This window comes from Pholcus phalangioides, unplaced genomic scaffold (genome assembly GCF_987345545.1).
Source record: "Pholcus phalangioides strain wild (caught in Gottingen) unplaced genomic scaffold, Ppha-v1.0 ptg000007l_1, whole genome shotgun sequence".
Classification (NCBI taxonomy): Eukaryota; Metazoa; Arthropoda; class Arachnida; order Araneae; family Pholcidae; genus Pholcus; species Pholcus phalangioides.
The window spans coordinates 23,398,799-23,418,501 of record NW_028301600.1 but is presented as its reverse complement, the minus strand read 5'-3'; the positions used below and the strand labels follow the sequence as shown (position 1 = coordinate 23,418,501).

At 35.2% G+C, this 19,703-nt stretch overlaps 1 protein-coding gene across 2 annotated transcripts in view; it reads right to left on the bottom strand.

Annotated features, from left to right (window-relative positions):
* The window catches only part of Cad88C (cadherin 88C), a 151,121-nt gene extending 133,005 nt beyond the window's left edge, over positions 1-18,116 (bottom strand). For both annotated transcript variants that reach the window (XM_089232868.1, XM_089232869.1), the window contains exon 1: positions 17,610-18,116. The gene's annotated coding sequence lies outside the window, so the exon portion shown is untranslated. The remainder of the gene's footprint in view (positions 1-17,609) is intronic.
* Positions 18,117-19,703: the final 1,587 nt, after the last annotated feature.

Genomic DNA, 19,703 nt, shown 5'->3' with positions numbered 1-19,703 from the left:
CTTCTAAGCTGGGAACAAATGGATCAATCCTCCTACTTTGCACTTGAGATGATTAAAGAGTTCCGTTGCGTGGCGGGTTAACTACCGTTACTAAAGCGTGAACGAAAGTAAAAATTTAGCGAGGACGTCTCCTAGGTGTGAGACTTCTTTCCAATGCCACGGCATCATCTGCATCAATGTGAGCATATCGTTATACACGGTGACATTGCGTTAGTCTACGATGACCCTGGCCAACTCCTATCCTCTAGTCAGCCAACCGTAAACTCGAAAGCACTGAGGACAAAAGAACTTTTCCCCTGATAGTTTCCTCCAACACTACGTATTTTGACGCTACCCATATCCGTAGATGGGGAGGGACGAACATCCGTTTCCACACCCATCTTATAGGTATGCATCAGGTAAAACACCGAACTGATATACGTGTATATGAATGTGGAAAAACGAGCCTTCGGACCTCGTACCGATTGCCGAAATGCTACCTCCGTCATTCTTTACGAAAAATATAACAAAAAAAAAACATGTCACCAAATACTTTTCTCAGGAAACACTGCAGTCAGTGCCATCTTAACGTATAGGCAAATCGGGCACGGCCCGGGAACCTCGTGATGAAGAGAGTTCTTTTTAATTTTACTTTTTAACAGTACACGATCCAGGATATATCAACCGTTGTTGATTTAAGCAATTGCTCCAGTTAAGGAGTGGGGCCGTGTCGGGAGAAGCTTTATTATCACAATATATAAAAATACGCATGTATAATATTTTCCCCACAACTTTTACGTTTTTATTTACACGTAACTACTAGATTTGCGGCGCAAGTGCAAAAAATAAACTTTTGAAGAAAAAAACCACAATTTAGCGATACAACGATATAAAATGGAATGAAGAGTTATGATTACAATTTCCAAGAAATTTATGTAAATTGGTTGAGGGTTATTTCTGGCCTAGGTGGGGGGGGGGGGGGCCCTCAGAAAAATCGCTTTGCCCGAGGCCTATGATGCTTTTAAGACGGCCCTAACTGCAGTCGGGAACACTGCATGTTGATGTACTTACAAAGGATTAGAACTAGTCGAGCAGAAAAATGAACCTTTCATGAACCTTCGATATATTTTGGAACTTTCAACAACTAGCAATAGAAGTAATTTTTAACTCGCACAACACGTATGCAAAATATGAAAGAATGGATTATATCTGTACCTCGTTCCACAAAAGCCCAGAATACGGATATGATTCTCATGAATGAAAAAACACCAATTTCCAAGATCTTTTGTTGATACGTATGAAAAAAAATATTTGAGAAAAATGTAATCCACTTTTAGTTGTGCTATTTTGAATTTAATTGAAACATTATAAATTGTGTTCATTGTTTTACCTCGTACGAATCAGGAATAGCATTCCTAATTCATATTGTCATGGAAAGAAACTATGGATAGAAAGTTGTAATGCAATTTTCATAGAACCTGCATACTACGAGTAGTTTGTTCTATTTTATCCATTGATTAAAAAAAATGCGAAAAGAAAACTCACCCACAGAAAAGATGAGCACATATTCTGAGTCAGATATTTATAGTTTAGGCGTTGTACCGAAAATATGCAGATGAGCTACCTTTCTTTCTTTTCTATATATCGCGTTTGTCTTTTTGCCCTACATTCCATCATCGTAGTAAAATCCTTTTTTTTATGCATATATTTCCTTTTTTTGTTTTGCATTACCACAGAGGTAAAATAAAAAAAAATATTCACAGTGTACATACAGACGAAAGAGAGAGATCCCACCAGCTATTGGCTTATTTACTTGACTTAATTTTTTTCCGAGAAGTATTTCGGTGTTTTTTGCAAGCTAAAAAAATGTTTCTCTCAATTCATTAAGTCTACTAATTAGCATTCATGAAGGCATCGTCTAACATGCACCAAAGAAAAAATTATTGATAAAATTTGTCATGTAGTAAAAAAATATATATATATATATATATATATATATATATATATATATATATATATATATATATATATATATATATATGCGTCGCGAGAAACTTTAGTTTCGTTTTTTACTTTAATAGGCTATAAATCTTTGCCACAAACTACCATAAAGATACGGATGATCAAAAGGAAATTATTATAAAATTCTTGGTAAAAGGGCATAAAATTTTATGTAAATACAAAAGAGTCATCCACACTTCACGCACCACAAGAATAGACGTCCTCGGACACTTCAAACAGATCGGATATTCGCGATGGGTCATTTAACCATGATGGAATTCAACTGAAAGCTTTTCTCGGATATTATTCTCTTTCATCTCTTTTGCCAAAAGTCCAAAACCATCTTTTCTTTGCACGTCCATCGCCTTCCAGAGGTATAAATAAAGAATAACACGAGCCTCTCTCGGTGTGAATCCGGAAAAACCACTCATCGAGTCCGTGTCACGGAGTCACAGTGTCGGTGACACCAACAGCCATCTATGTGTTTTTTTTATTCTTTTGTTTTTTTTCCTTCTGCAGAATCATCTGGACTGACATTCCTCTGCGGCTAGTTATTTCTGTCATTAAAACCAAGAAGCCAGCAACACACTGTAATAGCACCACGAGTTTCTTTCATCAAAGAATTCATTGAGTGACAGTCGTGCCTAGGAAGAGAAAGAACACCTTCCTAGGAAAAAATATTGTTTCCTTTCCTCCAGTTTCCTTGTCTTAGACGTTCAATAGAAGAAGTTATAATAGACAATGAACCAATTAAGGTTGCTCTTGGAATTCCAATCACACCTTTGGTGACTTAAATGAAAACAACGACCTTCCTGTAGGACGCTCATATCCATACATAATAGGAATAAGCTTCTTACACAAGCCAGTATATATCCACGCAAGAGGGTTATAAAATGTTGAATCAATATGTAACGTTCTTAAATACTGTATTTCTATAAATAAAAGGAAATTATTTCCCTACAACTTCAAACAAGAAATAGAACGTTGAATTATTTGTCTGAAAATTTAAAGTTTTATTTATATACATTGATACCTCGGCTAACGAAGATAATGCGTTCCGGAATCACATTCATTAGTCGAAACGTGATTTCCCATAGGTTTCTATAGAAAATCGTTTAGTCCGTTCTAGGCACTGGAACAGGACGTTTGGACGTGACTCTTTGGATGCCAGACACTTGGACCCATGTCATTTGAACGTCGTCTAATCACATTTGATTGCATTGATCAAAAATGACTGAAAAATGCTTAGATTTTTCTTCTGACTTAATCAAAATGTGGGTACGCCGCCTTCACAGCAACATCGCCATGCTTTCTTTTTTTCCTTTGCAACATATTTATCGAACCAATAAAGATGACCGTCATGCTCAAAAATGTTTTTATTGCGCTTTGATGATACTGCTTCAGACATGTAGGCTACTCCTAGAATGCCCAAACTGTTCAGTTTGATGTTAACGCTAAGAATCTTGCATTGAAAGAACGCGTGCTCTGAAAACATTGACTCCTTTTTTTCAATGCATTTACTACTAGCTGAATCTTTCATTTTACATGAAACGCGGTTTAAAATTTTCGAAAAAAAATACAGTGAGGGTAAATTGAAAAATATTCCGTGATGAACATGAGTTAATCGGGTCGAGCTCGAATAACAGTAATTATGATGTGATGGTTGGCGTGAAAATTCAACTCACAACGGGGTTAATTATGTTAACGCGTGCATCCACATCAAAGAAAACGTTCGTTAGTCGAATCCGTATTCATTTTAGCCTAGGCAGAAAAATCACGAAAAAATCTTCGTTAGCCGAGGTATAATACTTTTATTGCAGAGAAAATTGTTTTCCCCGAATGTGAAAGGGTTCCTTTAAGAACTCAAAGACTAACCACGGGATGATGGAACATTTCTTTTGGGGGTCCTTTTAACTAGTTCATTTGAGGGAATAGGAATTTTTGTAGTGAGTATAGCCCCAAAGCAGAATGTTTTGCATTGTTCTGCAACGAGCCCTTGGTTGAATGGAAATGTTCTGTGTTCATTATAAAAACCGCCATGAAAGAGAAATAGTGTTTTCTACACCTTTCCTTAAAATTCTTCCAAATTGTTCTGCAGTAGCACTGATTGTTCTGTGACGTAGGTCGCAGATTTCGGCATATTCTGCTTCGGGGGTGAGTAGAGTTTTCATTAGCTCTGAAGTTCTTCATTTCTCTTATCATGAATAAACCAATGTCTTTTTTTTTATGAAGAATTTATTATTATATTTTTAAAGAAATCTATACAACAATCAACGTGTCCTTTAACTTTTTGGTATCTGCGTAGGATGCTATTTCTCTACGAGGAAGGACAAAAGAACGTTATACTGAGTACAATATAGTGCATTTCTAATGCACGAGAAAAACTTTGTGTACGGTCGCGCTCGCACGCAGATTAGATGGAACATTGACAGCAGTGTAGAGAGAGTTTAAACAACAAATAATAATTTATTTTAAAATCAATAATAAATGGTGTTACAGTATTTTCAGCTTGCAAATCATGCAGAATAAATGTTGATGCTTCAAGATATGTGCGAGTAAAATTATTATCGCAGAGAAAATTGTACCATATTGATAATTTGTACTGTACAGCCCTTCAAACGAAGATTGAGATTTTAAAAAGAAATTATTAAAACTCAAATTCACGTTATAAAAATTGTTCCTAAAATTTTAAATTTGTCACATTAGAATTTCAAATTTGTTTTTAAAAATTCATGTTATTAAAATTTTAAATTAATTTTTACATAAACTATTTTATTATAATTATTTTTAGATAAAAAATTTAAAAAAGTTAAATTTATTATAATTTTAGCTATATGAAAAATTAATTTAAATTTTATTGTTTTTATACTTCTATTTCAATTTTATAAATTAATGTCAAAAGTCACACAAATGAGATGCAATCGTTTTGATTTGATTTTGTTAGTGGTCGAACGTGACTCTTTTCTATCTCTTAAAAATTATACCTTAAACGTCATTTTTCAAGCGCACTACGGGTTACCTACAAAGTTTAACTATGTACAGTATAAGCAAAAATAATCACAAATACAGAGTTTGAACTATCTATAGTTCATTAGTGCATTTATTTTCAATAGTTAACACATCATTTTAATTCTACTTGATGGCAAAAAGTTTTATTTTATTTTTTCAATACCTGATCGAAAGCATCATTACATTCAAATCCCCCATAAAAAAAAAAAAAAAACTAATTAGAGTTTCGAATGTCATTAGTTCTGAAAAAAAAGCGCGAAAACCTGGTACACTGACCCGTAACTGAAGGGCAAATAATTAGCCAACGACGGTGAAACTCTATATAGCTTCATTTGTTTCTTGATGCAGCTGCTACCTTATAAATTATTGCATTTGGCCGCATACCTTCATACATAGACATGCATTTTAAGCCGACGTGACGATTATATTACGAAAGCAGGATGACAGGATATAAAATCATTATTGAGGAAGATAGCCCTATACGTACGCATTCCACCGACAGAAGAAACAACGTTCAAGCAAACTCGAGGTACGAACTTAATTGCATACGAATGAACGTGACAATTAAAACCATCTTTCTCTATTGCCAGAAAATAATAATAAATAAATAGATAGAAAAAGAATAAAACAAAATAGGATGGACTGGCTGATAAATAAAAGAAACAAAACGAGAAAACGTGTCGTCCGAAACTGAAATGTTGCAGGCCACACGCTAGAGAAATAGAGGCCTAAGGCCGGTTTGTGTTTTACTTGCATGTCACCGAGGCCTGTAATTGCCAAACGTCTATCATTATATATAGGTACGCTAGCACCAACCACTCCTCGTCATCAACAGGACGACATCAATGGCGATCGACGCCCGGGACTCTAATTGAAAGTGAAACGAAAGACAAGAGCAGACAGAGAGAATATTCAAAGTTCGCTAACCGATAATATCCGATAAATATTCCACACAAATAATCAAAATCATTTCAGATTCATCGTTCATCAAAACAAATCACAGAAAAACGTGTACTATAAGATCCTGTAACCATTTGTCATAAGTGACTTTTCTTCATGAAATTCTCATTTGAACTTCCTCACTTAATATAGAACCAAATAGTCACTATTTTTGGCTCTTGTTCCATAAACATAAATATCTGGATAAAAAATTTGATATTTCTATCTATCAATCATTCAACGCTTTAACACAAATGAACATCAATCTTATCCTTACTTTTATGAATGCATTATTTCTTTCGAATTTCCATGATTTATTGAAGAAAACAATTTTCAGTCAATTATGTTTAATGTGATTTCGGAAAAATATGGTTAGAGATAGATTTATCTCTAAACTGATTGATTTGAAATCGATGAACAAAGAAATAATCTTATAATCTCGGATGACATGCATTACTTGGGAAACTTTACGCTTCAAGAGAAACTTTTTTTTCCGTCGATTGCAGAGAATGAGGGCCATTCAAGTATTACGTCAGCATCGGGGCGAGGGGGACTACTGATTTGCGGACCGGACAAAGGTGGAGGAGAGTTAGAATGATGCTTGCGTCACCAATCACCCTGTATGAAAATATGAAATATTCTTTATGATATCTTTACTAAGAAAACCAAAATGAGAAAAACCTTTTTCCCTAGTTTCTGGGCACCTGAACTAACATTCCTATAGGTAAGTACTCTATATATCGTCCCCCGCATCCCGTCCTTTTTATGGGGAGGGGGCATCGGTTGAGCTATTTTGTGTCCACTGAGGGGGGCACAAAAATTTCATTTCGGAGAAATTTAAGTTACCACCAATCAAAAAGCATTCAAATTAACAACGCGCGTACGCCTCTCTTGCCATTTCCTGATTAACATCTCTGGACTTCAGAGAAACCATGATGAAGAAGAGAGCTCAATGCTCACTACTTCGCTACTAGCAACGGCAAACTATCTATACCACTTTCCATTAATTAATACTCGAAACTCAAAACACAAGATAAAAATGTAGTGTGTTCAGTCTGTAATCATGTGAAAAATGACCCTCATGTATACATATATAGGTTCACTATAGCATTGTCAGACAATGATGGTCAGACTCACTATGTACCTATATTCTCGAAGGCCAACCTCAATCAGGGGCGGGCATAAGATCTATTTTTGGAGGGGGCACAAGGAGCTTCTTGAAGAAAAATTTTTAGTTATTAGCCTTCAAATAGCACTGATGACAGAAATTGATTAACAGAAATTAATTATAGTAACATAATATGTTATTATAATCAATTTCTGTTAATTTCAATGCTCTTTATAATAAAAGTATTTTCTTTCGATGTTTTAATTTCTTTAAATTTTTTTTGATCGTCTTGGGATGACACGATTTCTCTACGCCTTCTCTTCCCCCTGCTTACGTTTCTCATCCCAATGTGTGGTACGAGGGCGGGGCAGAGCTGACGAAAATTTTGCCAACAAGGGGGGAGGTCAGAGTTTTGCTGACTTTTGCTGACGGGGAGCTCAAAAATGTCCAAAAATCTGCTGACGTAATACTTGAATGACCCCATAGGTGGGGCAGGCAACCTCATAGCTTTGAATCTAACAAAAATAGCACTTCTAATCAGTTGTGTTATTACTATGGCAACCCACAGAGGTTATGGCTAGTTCCTGGATAGCGTATTTGTGAATTTATCCTCAATCATCCACCATTGCCTTTCTTATTGATTTTCATAGTCACATGCGCTCTTTGTTAACTATCGTGCAAACCACTATAATTTTTTCTTGTTTTAGTGGAACTGGCCAGTGACCACCTTATCGGGGCACCTTTTTAGTTTCTAAAATTTTCAGTTTGTTACAAAATATAAATACGAGTAATTGAATAATATACGTTCATAAAAAACTATAACCTTTCAGACAAAACGATAATGTACTGTACAGTCGATAGAAAAATGATATTTATATCACAAGATAGTACATGCATCATTTCAGGCCGGTCGTCCCCTGGTTGCTACTAGGAGCGAAACGAAGTCGCGGAACAAGTCGAGTGTATGCACAAGACTACTACAGGCGTCCCTCACTTTAAATTGGTTGCACAAAATTATCACGTAAGACGAAATCGCTTAAAGGAAATAGAATTCACCATGGGTAAGATATGGATAGGGGTTTTCTTGAGAAGGATAAGAGAGAGAACAAAAAATAAACCAAACTTCTCCAGCAGAGAAATATATTTTTTTGGATAAATTAATTATTCAAACTTATAAATAATTCTTGTGAATTTAGGCTATATGAATGTTTAATTAATACTTTTCACTTCTCTCTGTCTTAACTACTTTTGATTGATTTTAGTGTGAGTATGAATATTTTCTTTCCTGAAGAGCCTGGTATGATTTTCTGATAACTATTTTTTATGAAAGCAGTCAAGATTCAGCTGACAAGTAGTCTCTTTATAAAAACTTTAGGGGCAAAGTTAGAGAATATTCTGAATATCTCTCGCAAATATGACAATTATAGATTAATTAGGATCGTTTTCTTCGATTAAAATTCTGATGGAATTATCGATGTGTTACCAATAGAAGATCATTAGTAAGATCTGTTGAGATGGATTTGAGAGTTTCTTCCGTATACAGTAAGTCTCATCTACATCAACAAATCCAACGGATTTTGTCATTTTAATTATGTCATACCTCTAATTTGCAAGCCCATTTTCAGGACTAAAATCAAACTACACACCAAATTTTGCGGGTCGCAATTTCTAAAATCTCAACTTTTCAAAATCACTTTATAGCGAAATCGCGTAAAGTGAGGGATACCTGTCTCACGCATGTACAGGCGACTTATTTTCGAGTGGACGACCGGCCTCGGAAAAAACTTTCAGTCAACGTCACATATTCACTAAATGGATATGTTACGGTAAATGCTATGAATGCGGTTGTTAAGCATAATCGCCGACTATTTTGGTTAGTTTGATAAATTTTGTCCAAGTGTTACGAATTTACCATATTTAGCAGTAATTATATATAATCCCCAGCTAGTATTGGCAAATGATTCGTCAATGGGGACTCCCTGCGGTAGAAATCTTTTTCTGTGATATGACCACAGAAAAAGATTGCTACCGCAGGGAGTCCCCCATCCAGGGGTTAGCGCACCAACCTCTCAATGAGCATAAAAAAAACAAGGCTGCCGTTCAGACTCGACAATAAATTGTAGGTCCCGGTCTAATTAGCCGTCGTGTACAGAAAATGACCGTGGTGCGATAAAAATGGTCAACATGATCAACTACTCAAATCTACCAAACACTATGCATAAACTTCAGTGCAGGATGATTAATTTGATCGGCAATGTTGGTTATGTTTGCACATGTTGATATGTCTGGAGAAAGCCAACATAACAAGACTCATAATAATTTTTATGTTTCATCTCTGCTTCACGCTCATTTTCATTTAATTTAATTTCATGGCAAAATGTGTTTATTGCACGTATCAACTACAGATAAAATTGGTTAAGGCCGTGTTTAACGAACTGACTAATATCATTTCAGATAATGCGTAATCACTGGTAAGGTGATAAATGTAATGAAATTTATCAGACTTGTCGAGATGATTGGTGATTACATATAATTAATTAGTATATAAATTTATTTACATCTCATTTACAGATATACATCCAATTACAGTTGGAGAGAGATAAAATACAAAGTACAAAAAAAACATAAAGCAAGTACGAAAAAAAAAAATGAATGGGAAATCTACACATATGTAAAGAAATAATTACAAAAAAGACAATATTTGAAATGCACACATAAAAAAAGAAGAAATCGACAAAAAGAGAAAAAGTCATTAAAAATAAATCAGTATGTAAAAACCAGAATTGTAAAGAATACAAAATCTGTTTATAACATAATATTTGCCTATGTTATTTAGATATGATGCCTTAGCAAAAAGTTCGTTTGTTCTCGTCCCTGCTTCGCGGTACGCGAAATCCAATGATATTTAGACTATAAGGGCAATCGATTGTTTTGTTTAAAAGATTTTCTAAAAAATTAATCAGCGTTAATTTGCGACGTTGTTAGAGGCTCTCAATACTAAACAAGTCACGCAGAAAGAGGGCGCTAAAAATTTAGAAGATAACTCAAATTTTTTGTAGTACAAATAGCAAAGAAATTTATACTGAAAGATTCAATTCTATTAACATGAACAGTATACAAGGGGTCCCAAATAACTGACGCATGTTCTAGTTTCGATCGCACCAATGAATTATATAGAACAATAATACTAGAAAAATAATTTGAAAATCTCTAGTTCTTCGTTTGAGAAAACCAAGTTTTTTATAAGACTTGGTGCATAAATCCATAATATGAGCACAAAAACTAAAATCAGATGTATAAATTACACTCAAGTCTGTAGCAGTGAAGTTTCTTGACAAAACGTTTAATACGTAATTTAAAAATATAGAAGTTTTTTACGAATGTAATGAGATGAAAACGCATTTTCCAACATTGAGATAAAATTAATTCTTTTCACACCATTCAGAGAATGCATTAAGTTCATTTTGAATTATTGTGCAAGATCCCAAATCGCACACAGGCCTACCGTTATTACCGATAAAAACCTAATAATTACCGCTTTATTACTTTTACTGAAACAGATATAAAACCAATCGAGCTTGATTAATATGAGTGGTGAAAAGGTGTTTGGAATGTTACTGTTTGGAAGTCATTGCATTGTAGTGAAAAAAACGTTTTAGTGTGATTAAAAGTCCGTCTTGTGATTAAAAGAGTTTTTCACTCAAAGAATAATGTTAATCCCCCGGCGTTCAGGTTCGACAAACTCTCATGGATTGAGTTTATACCTACTGTATTACACCCCAGTTACAGAGTTCCAAACTAAATATGGGGGATCTCGTAGCTATCGTTTGTCTGAGGGCCCCAGACCAAGTTTTAAAAGCTGACACAAGAAAGATTTTGGAAAAAATTCACTGATTTTTTACTGTTCAAGCATATCCAATTTCACAAAAAAATTATTCACACAAAGTCCTGAGAATTTGCAGTAATTCATCGAAATTCTTATATGAATGCTTGTAAAAATCAAGAAATTCACAATTTCTTGGCATACACACACTACCTAATTTCATCATATCTATACAGGGTGATTCAGAAAAGATGGGAAAATCTTAAAGAGGTGATAGTATACACCAATACAAACAATTGTCATCAAAGAATGCATGGTCTAACATGAAATGCAAACGCGCTAGTGCGTTTCGAAACGGCATTTCTGATCACCATGCATGCAAATGTAACCTGGGGAAGAAGAAACCATATGCAAATCTGCGTCACAGTGAGTAAAAGGCGTGGACGCCATCCCGTACACTACAACTGTTAGAACGGTTGCACGCTGGAGCCCTTCACAGGGCTGACGTCCGTGCTTTTTATTCACTGTGATGCAGATTTCCATGCGGTTTCTTCTTCTTCCCCAGGTTACATTTGCATACATGGTGTTCTTTTTCTCCCGATAAATTTCAACAAGAATGCCGTTTTAGCGTTTGGGGAGCGGCAATTTGCGTTTCATGTTAGACCATGCATTATTTGATGACAATTGTTTGTATTGGTGTGTACTATCACCTCTTAAAGATTTTCCCATCTGTTCTGAATCACCCTGTATAGATAAGATGAAATTAGGTAGTTTGTGTGTGCCGAGAAAAACGTTGTGCAATTCCAGCTAGAAACATTTGTATAACCTTTTTTTTACCTGAGAGGTAAGCTTTTAAGCACGTTCGTTAATATCAAAGTTATTTGTATCGAATGGTTAACTAGACATCTAAGCCATCGTAACCCTTTACGTGATCTGAAAGATTAATTTATGACCACAAATTAGTAAAAGAAAAACGACTTTTACCAATTTTTCATGTTCGAGGGCTGAAGGGCGACGAATGATGCAGAAAAGAAGTAAAAGACTGTCGTCCGGGTAATATAAGAACAATATATATAGGTCTCATGACCTCTCTCCAAGTTTACTATCATATCACATTTGACATTGTCAAACAGTAGCGAAAAATTCGCCTCAGGGTATTATTAACTGGATGATCAAGCTATAAATTACCGTCTGAGTATCACAACGTGAATGTCGTTAACTCTACGGAAAGACATCGACACTTGCTAAAAAATGAGCTGATTCACTGAACACTCTTTACGTCATCCACTAAAGAAAAGTGGGCTAAAAATTATAGTGGCTCGATACGATTTTCTACATACAACACGACTAGAACTAATTTGACTAAGCTTATGGATCTGTGCGGTTTTGAATTTGTCCAATACCAATTAATGAATTTTTGTCTGTAAACCAATTCAGAAAGAAAATACGACGGGTGATTCAAAAAAGTTATAACGACTGCAAAATAATTGTGTTATGAAGAATGTACAAAAAACATAAGTTATATTAATAGTAAAGTGAAACCTGTCTAAGACTGACACTGTATGAGACAGAAACCTGTTTAAGACGGAATCAAAATATAGTCTGTTCAATGATTAACACTTTGATTTGCACCTTTATAAAACGGAAATCTAAAACGGAATATTATTTCAGTCTCTTGATGATCCGTTTCGTTCAGGTTTTACTGTATATGATAGTTACCCATGTAAATGCTTTAACAGCTTTGTATCATTTATTCACAACTATATAGTTTTTTTAACAAATTAGTCTCAGTATTTAAAGTAGTGGAAGGTGATATTCATCCCAACTAGTTTTATTCCGGCCATGGGAATAATAAATTGTTGGTCATGCATCCAGATAAATATCCAAATCGATGTGGAAATCATGTGAAAAAAAATGTTTATGTAAGTGTAAAATGCATATCATAAATATTTCAAATTCATTCATTATCTAAGAGATACTTCTTGTTTATGATCAGGCATGGAACTTTTTTTATCAGCCTTTGTCAATAACAATAAATGCATAACACTCTACATTGCGAAGTCTGTGTTTTTAATATCTCAAACGAAACAAACGAAAGCGCATGTTAAAGTCTCATACTACTGTAAGAGAACTTCCTTGACCTTTCAAGATTTGTATTTCAAGTGATTCGAACTCGATTCTTCCTTAATAGGAAAAAACACGGCATATCCATTGATTGAAGAAGTGGAATCATTAATTCAGAGCACAGCTCGTCTTCTTCCTTGGCAAAAAGAAAAATCAAATTGACGAAAGAAAGAAAAAGAGAAAGGTAGAAGAAATCTATTTTTCCGGCGCTCCTCCTATGATTATGTGCTAGGGTTTCATTGAAGCCGGTCATTATTCCTATCATTTCTTCTCTTTTAACATTAAGGGTTCCACTTACAAGAGACTGTTAGCAGCGATGGTAAGACACAATCAACATTTGATGATGGTAAAGAAAGACTCGAGTTCCTTGGCAAAGCTCAAAGACCTTGTTTCCGTGTTTTTAAAAGACAAAAAAACCCAGGAAATAACCCATTCGAAAACAAAAAAAGCAAATACATTGAAAACAAAACTAGACTATGTTTAGATCGAATTTTGTTTATAACTATTATTATTTTTGCGATTCTGACAGTGTAGGAAGATGAAAAAATGGTGACCTTATAAAGAATATATTTTTCGTAATTATTCGGTAAAATATTTTTTATGGTAATCGCAATCTTTTTTTGCATACGTCACATTCCCATAAAAAAAGAAATGACAACCACAGTAACCCAAGTAACAATAAGAATATGAATTATAGAGGGGATACTTTTCGGGTGTGTTATAACGGAAACCGGATAGTCATCAAGTTCAGCGACATATAGTATCTATAGACGTGGATGCATACGATTACTATCATTGTTCATTGATAGTTCCTAACCGGACAACAGTATGGCATGCATCAGTGCTTGCGAAGGGACATAAGAAACTTTTCTTTTAACTAAATCTATAGTCAGTCGGAAAAACAGAGCAGAAAGTTTCGTATTGTTCAGAAACTCCGATTAGTAATAACACAAAATCACTCTCAAAGAAACATTGTCGAATTCACGCACTAAAATTACAAATAAATAACAAGTGAGTCCTGTCTGTGTACAAGAAACCAAACATCACGGAATCGATTTTGGTACATCTAAAAAATTGAGCCCTTTTTTCATTCCAATATTTTTCTTCCGTAGTGGTACGAAACGGAAAAGTTTTATTGACTAAAATTGATAACAATTATCCGGTGCGTACATATGCGTTAATTTCAAGCAATAAAGTATTTACATACAATGGCTGTGATTCATACTTTTCATCAACAAACCATCTATGCTCAAAATCTATGTGTTAGCACTTGCATAGCAATTACTATTGAACACAAGCTGTCGTGGAGATAAATCGTATGCTACGCATTCCGCCTTGGAAGCTCTACTATAAATCATGTGAACATGAAACAAGGTACGCTGAAACTTAGAGTAAATCTAAAGACAACATTAGTTTAAATTCAAGCAACGAAAGTGCAAAAAACATGTAACGATGTTTGGTTCGGTTTGTACGGTTTTATTATCCATCTCTGAACTTGTTTATAATCATAACTATCTTTATAGTCTGAATAAAAATTTCGGCGCACATATTTAGGTGATCATAACACGCATTCAGGAATGGTTCGAGAAAAAAATCTCTATCCGCGCGGAACCTATTTTTGGCACCCCCCCCCCCCGACCACGTTTTTTGGGCCGGCAAACCTTTTTTTTTTCCCACTCTAATTTGGCACCCCTCCTAAGGTGGCAGAATAAAACTTTAAGGGCAACCATAAAATCAAAAAATCGTCATACCTCAAAAACTTGTGGATGTAAATATATGAAAATTTTAGAGCGATAATTACACGTAAAATTAAACATTTTCTAGTGAAAATAATTTTGATGGGTGCTGCACTGCTCTAGAAAAAAAAATTGTTCAAATTAAGTAAAGGTCGAAACCTGGAAAAAAGTATAAGGACACGCGTTTTTTTCTCTGATACGGGGGAAAGACATTTGAATTTTTCTTATGCTGGCATAACAGCCGAGACTGTTTTGATCAGTCACGTGCTGTGGAATCGAATTTATTTCTAAAAGTGTGAAAATGGCCAAAGAAAAAATTTTATTCCACATTAAAAAGGCAAAATACTTGCTCTCAGAGAAACTGCGATGCCTATTAGTCATGAAATTTTGGAAAAGATTAAAAGATAAAAGACTGTTGGTTAAACGTTAAAGTTTCATAAAGGGGCACGAGAATTATGTAGTGAAAGCTTGCACAAGAAGGCTACTTTCTCTTACCATTTGTCAAAAAAGACGATTATTCAGTTTTTACGTGGAAAAAAACTCTTTGAAACTCAGAAGAAATACAACTTGCCTTGCACACGTCGAACTGTGCCTAATGCGATAAAAAAAATTTATACGTCTGATATGCAAAACCGAGAGGCACAACTCTCCTTATAAAACAACACACAGAAAAGCGACGTGAATTGGCCAAACAGCATGTATCTTTCGGTACCAAGTGGGACGAGGATCTTTTCTTTGATGAGAAGCAATTCAGATGGACACGATGCTTTTAAATATTACTGACCTATGCAATGACAGAGCCATATTTAGGAAATGTAGGCATATCAAGACTGTTTCAGCCGAATTTCTATTTTCTGCGCCACCTCTCATAAATTTTAGACAGTTTTTGTGCCAACAGGACAATGCTCCTGCACATGTTTCAAAGTCTAAAAGGTGTGTTGGTTAAAAACCAATTCAGGTGAAACTTCTCGAGTGGTCATTGAGAAGTCCTTTTTTCAATCCTGTTGAGTTCTCTTGTGTTGCGTTTTGACTCATGAAGTGCATAAAAATGGTACGTAGTACGAAAACAAACATAATCTCTTATTGCAGTCATCAAACAAGCTTGGATGACGGTAGCGCAACTAGTTATTTATGGCTTATCTCTTTCAAGACATCCCGAATGATAGAGATTACTAAAAAAAGTGTCTTTCTTGATTAAAACAAAATTTTTGCACATAATTTTTAATTGTCCTTTTACTTTTTTTCTTTTGACCTTCACTGTAATTTAAACATTTTTTTTTTCTGGAGCAGTGCAGGACTCATCAAAATTATTTTCACTGGAAAATGTCAAGTTGAACTCGTAATTATCACTCTAAAATTTTCATATATTTACATCAACAGGTTTTTGAGATATGACGATTTTTCGATTGTTTTTGAACTTTTTTTCCACCACCTTAGACTGGCACCTCAGACGGCCGAATGGGTCGCACTGCCGAAGTAGCACCCCTGCTCAAATTGGAACCGGCTCTCTACAATATGTGCATAACATGGCCTCAACAAGGAGCAGGATGACAGAGGACTCGGGATGATATACATTTTTTCAATTTTTCGAATTATCACTTCACTAGAAAATCAATTTACGGGGATCCGCTACTAGTTTTATTTCCTGCCTGTATTGGTTTGTCAATAAGGCACACTTTTTTTCTTATAATTTTGAGTCAGGGGTTCTTTCAAGTAGTTGAATCAGGGGCTTTTCCTCATAAGTTCAGACCCTTGGTAAATATTGCAGCACCGAATATGTAGTGTTCTTGGATGGCTAGATAGAAACGCTCACATCCCCGGAATGATGCAAAACAACTTACTTCCGTTACCTCAAAAGAGGCAGGGTTGTGTCGGAAAAATGAGTAAAGATTAATAGTATTGGCCCCTTCCCCCTGCTTGCAAGTATCAAATCACTTGCGTCTGTCTCCCTATGAAGACAGCTTATACGATGTAACGTACTAGCCATTTGACTAAAAATGGATAGTTGAACACAATGACCAGGGAGAAAAATTGCACGTGCGCCCAGTGGCACATAATGTGCAAGGGCCACTACTGCGGGGAGCAGGCGGGTACCTGGACCAGAGGGGCCACAAATTGCACCCTTTAATCTCAACCGGGGGGGGGGGGGCTTTAATCCCATTACAAGGGGGTGTCAAAATGCGCGCTTGCCCCTGCTGGCCAAGAATCTAGTTGCAGCTCGGGGCATGTGGGCTGTGCCTAAAATTCAAAAGGCAGCCGATTTTGGGACCCTGGGCACTTGACCCGTTTCCCATGCGAGAAAAGACCCTGAGTTGAAGTCAGAATGGAATACGCAGTTTATGTCATTTACGGATCGGTGTGGCCTGATCAGTACCGTCTTAATGCATGGGCCTACTCGGGGGAGGCCTCAAGTGAAGAAGAGGCCTCACAAAGACAAAGATGAGACCTGGTTGAAATTTTCGGGAGTAAGCAAATAAATTTGCCAGTCATGCCTCAGAAAAATCACTTGGCCCAGGGGGTCCATGATAGCCCTGGACCTGATTAAACCAATACCGAAGAAGAACATTAGTAAATCCAAAAGCATAAACTGTGTATATACTATATATAATAGATTTTTCTATAAATGTCGATAATTTGAGCCAATGACACCAGAAAATTCTCACTAATATCAAAATATCAACTTTAAAATAAAAAAAAATCTTATAAATAAACAAGTCTAAATAAATTAGTAATATTAATGGCAAAAATTAGAAAATTTCCTTTCAAGAATCAGGATTAAAAACTATTGAACCGGGTCGGCCAAATCGGAAAAAGCCAAACAAAATCAATTCATATATTCTATTTACGTTTCCCGCGAAGTTGTCAATAAAAAAAATAAATATTTACTCACGTTATCATGCTCCTCGGATGGGATTCGCGATTGATGTTTATCCACTCATTGGATCCAATATTCTCGGATTAACAAGTTCCTGTTCCCACCAAAGATTAAGGATTTCATAACACAGTGAAGGCTTCAACACTAAAGTTGTTGTTCTCTCTCTCAGGTGTCTGATTGTGTTTTAAGTTCCGCACTTTGTCAGATAAACTATTCTGTGGAGAGAGGTTAACGCTTCGGGAAGTCTACGCGCCAACTTCAAACGGATGTAAATATCATCGCCAAAACACAATCCGAAAAAAAGCCAAGTTATTACACAATGAAATTCAATTTTACGATTTCTTATTTAAATTTAAATAATCACATCCAGTTTTAAATTTTAGATGATTATTCAAAATCCTTTCATTTCAATTTTACATGTAACTTTTTTTTTTAAATATAGGTGACATCGGCTTTTAAAGAGCAACAAGTGAAGTTAGAATAAGAGAAGCAACAGATGACTATTAAAAGTTTTCCGTCGCCAATAGTTACGCCAAAAAGGGCTCTTGTTTAGGAGGTGAAAGACCGGTACTGCCCATGCGCACATTTGAAAATGTGACGTCACGGCACCTGTTTATGACGTCGGCTTTATGACAGTCAAACACCTGGCGACTGAGGCGAGCAGGGGTTTATTGACTGCTGCGGTGCCACCGTCTCTCTCTCCGACTCTCTCTTTCTACCTTTCCCCCCTACATTCTGTTCTTTTCCTTTGTTATTATACGCGTATTACGTGTTCAGTGAATAGAGAGAGCGCCAAAAATTAAGTCAGAATAGATAGATAGATAGCATTTTGGGAAGTTCGATTTTTTTGTCATGAAGATCGAAATAATAATAATAATAAAAGAACGCATTTGTCATGAAAAATGTCCAGTTTGCTTTTCTTTTTGGTTGCTTACTAGTGGCCATGTGTGACGGAATAACATCTTCCTTTTCTTTTTATTCATCTCATTTCCTTTTCGTATTTCTTACATTTATTGGTACTGATCATGGAAGAAAATAGCTGAGGGGTCAGTGATTCGATCATTTTTTTTTTTTTTTCGAGGAATCACGAAAAGGGATCTCTGGAGAACAGGGTCGTATTAAGGGATGTCACGTCCCTTTTATGTTGAATTTTTAAAAATGACTTCAAAAAATATTTCTTTTAATTGCAAATAAAATACTAAAAATTTGGTGTCAATTGGTTAATTTGTTCCTTCATAATAAAAGAAAGAAATAATGAATTATAATGTGTAGTATAGTTAACGTATAGTACAAGAAAAAACACTTTGAACGGGATTTTCTCAGATTGCAATTTTTGAGCTGATTAAACAATAATAATAAAATTTAAAAAAAAAATTACTGCACCAAAAATTCTGAAATTTTGCAGAAACGTTTATTCGACACGTGTTAGTAAAATGGATCTCTAATTTAGCAATTGACTAATGGGAAGTAGTTTTTAAAAAATGTTTAATTTAGAGATTTTCGAAATTTATATATCTTTTCAAACTTTAAAAATTCATAAAATTACAAATACAAATACAACGCCACAACAGGCAAAATGCCCAACGAGGTGGCTGATAAAAAGATGCCCATAAAAATATGGATGTCATATATTTCAAAAAAAAAAAAACAGCAACCCAATTAAAAATTCAATTAACACTGGTAATTCTAAAGAATGGTCAGATATCCAAGTTTGAGGTACATTTTACTAACACATGTCGAATAAACATTTCTGCAAAATTTCAGAATTTTTGGTGCAATAATTTCCTTTTAATCTTACCGATGAACTTCAAAACTGCAATCTGAGAAAACCACGTTTACTATAAGTGTTTTTTCTCTTGTATATATTTACATTATAATCCATTACTTCTTTCTTTTATTTTGAAAGAACAAATTATCCAATTGACACGAAATTTTTAGTATTTTATTTACAATTGAATGAAGTATTTTTTGAAGTCATTTTTGAAAATTCGATTTCAAGGGTCGTCCCTGAAGATATTTTAAGGCTCTAAGCCAGTGTTTCTCAAAATGTGTGTGTCGGTTCTTAGGGTTGTCACGAACCTTTTTCAGGGGGCGTCGCAAGTTGGAAAT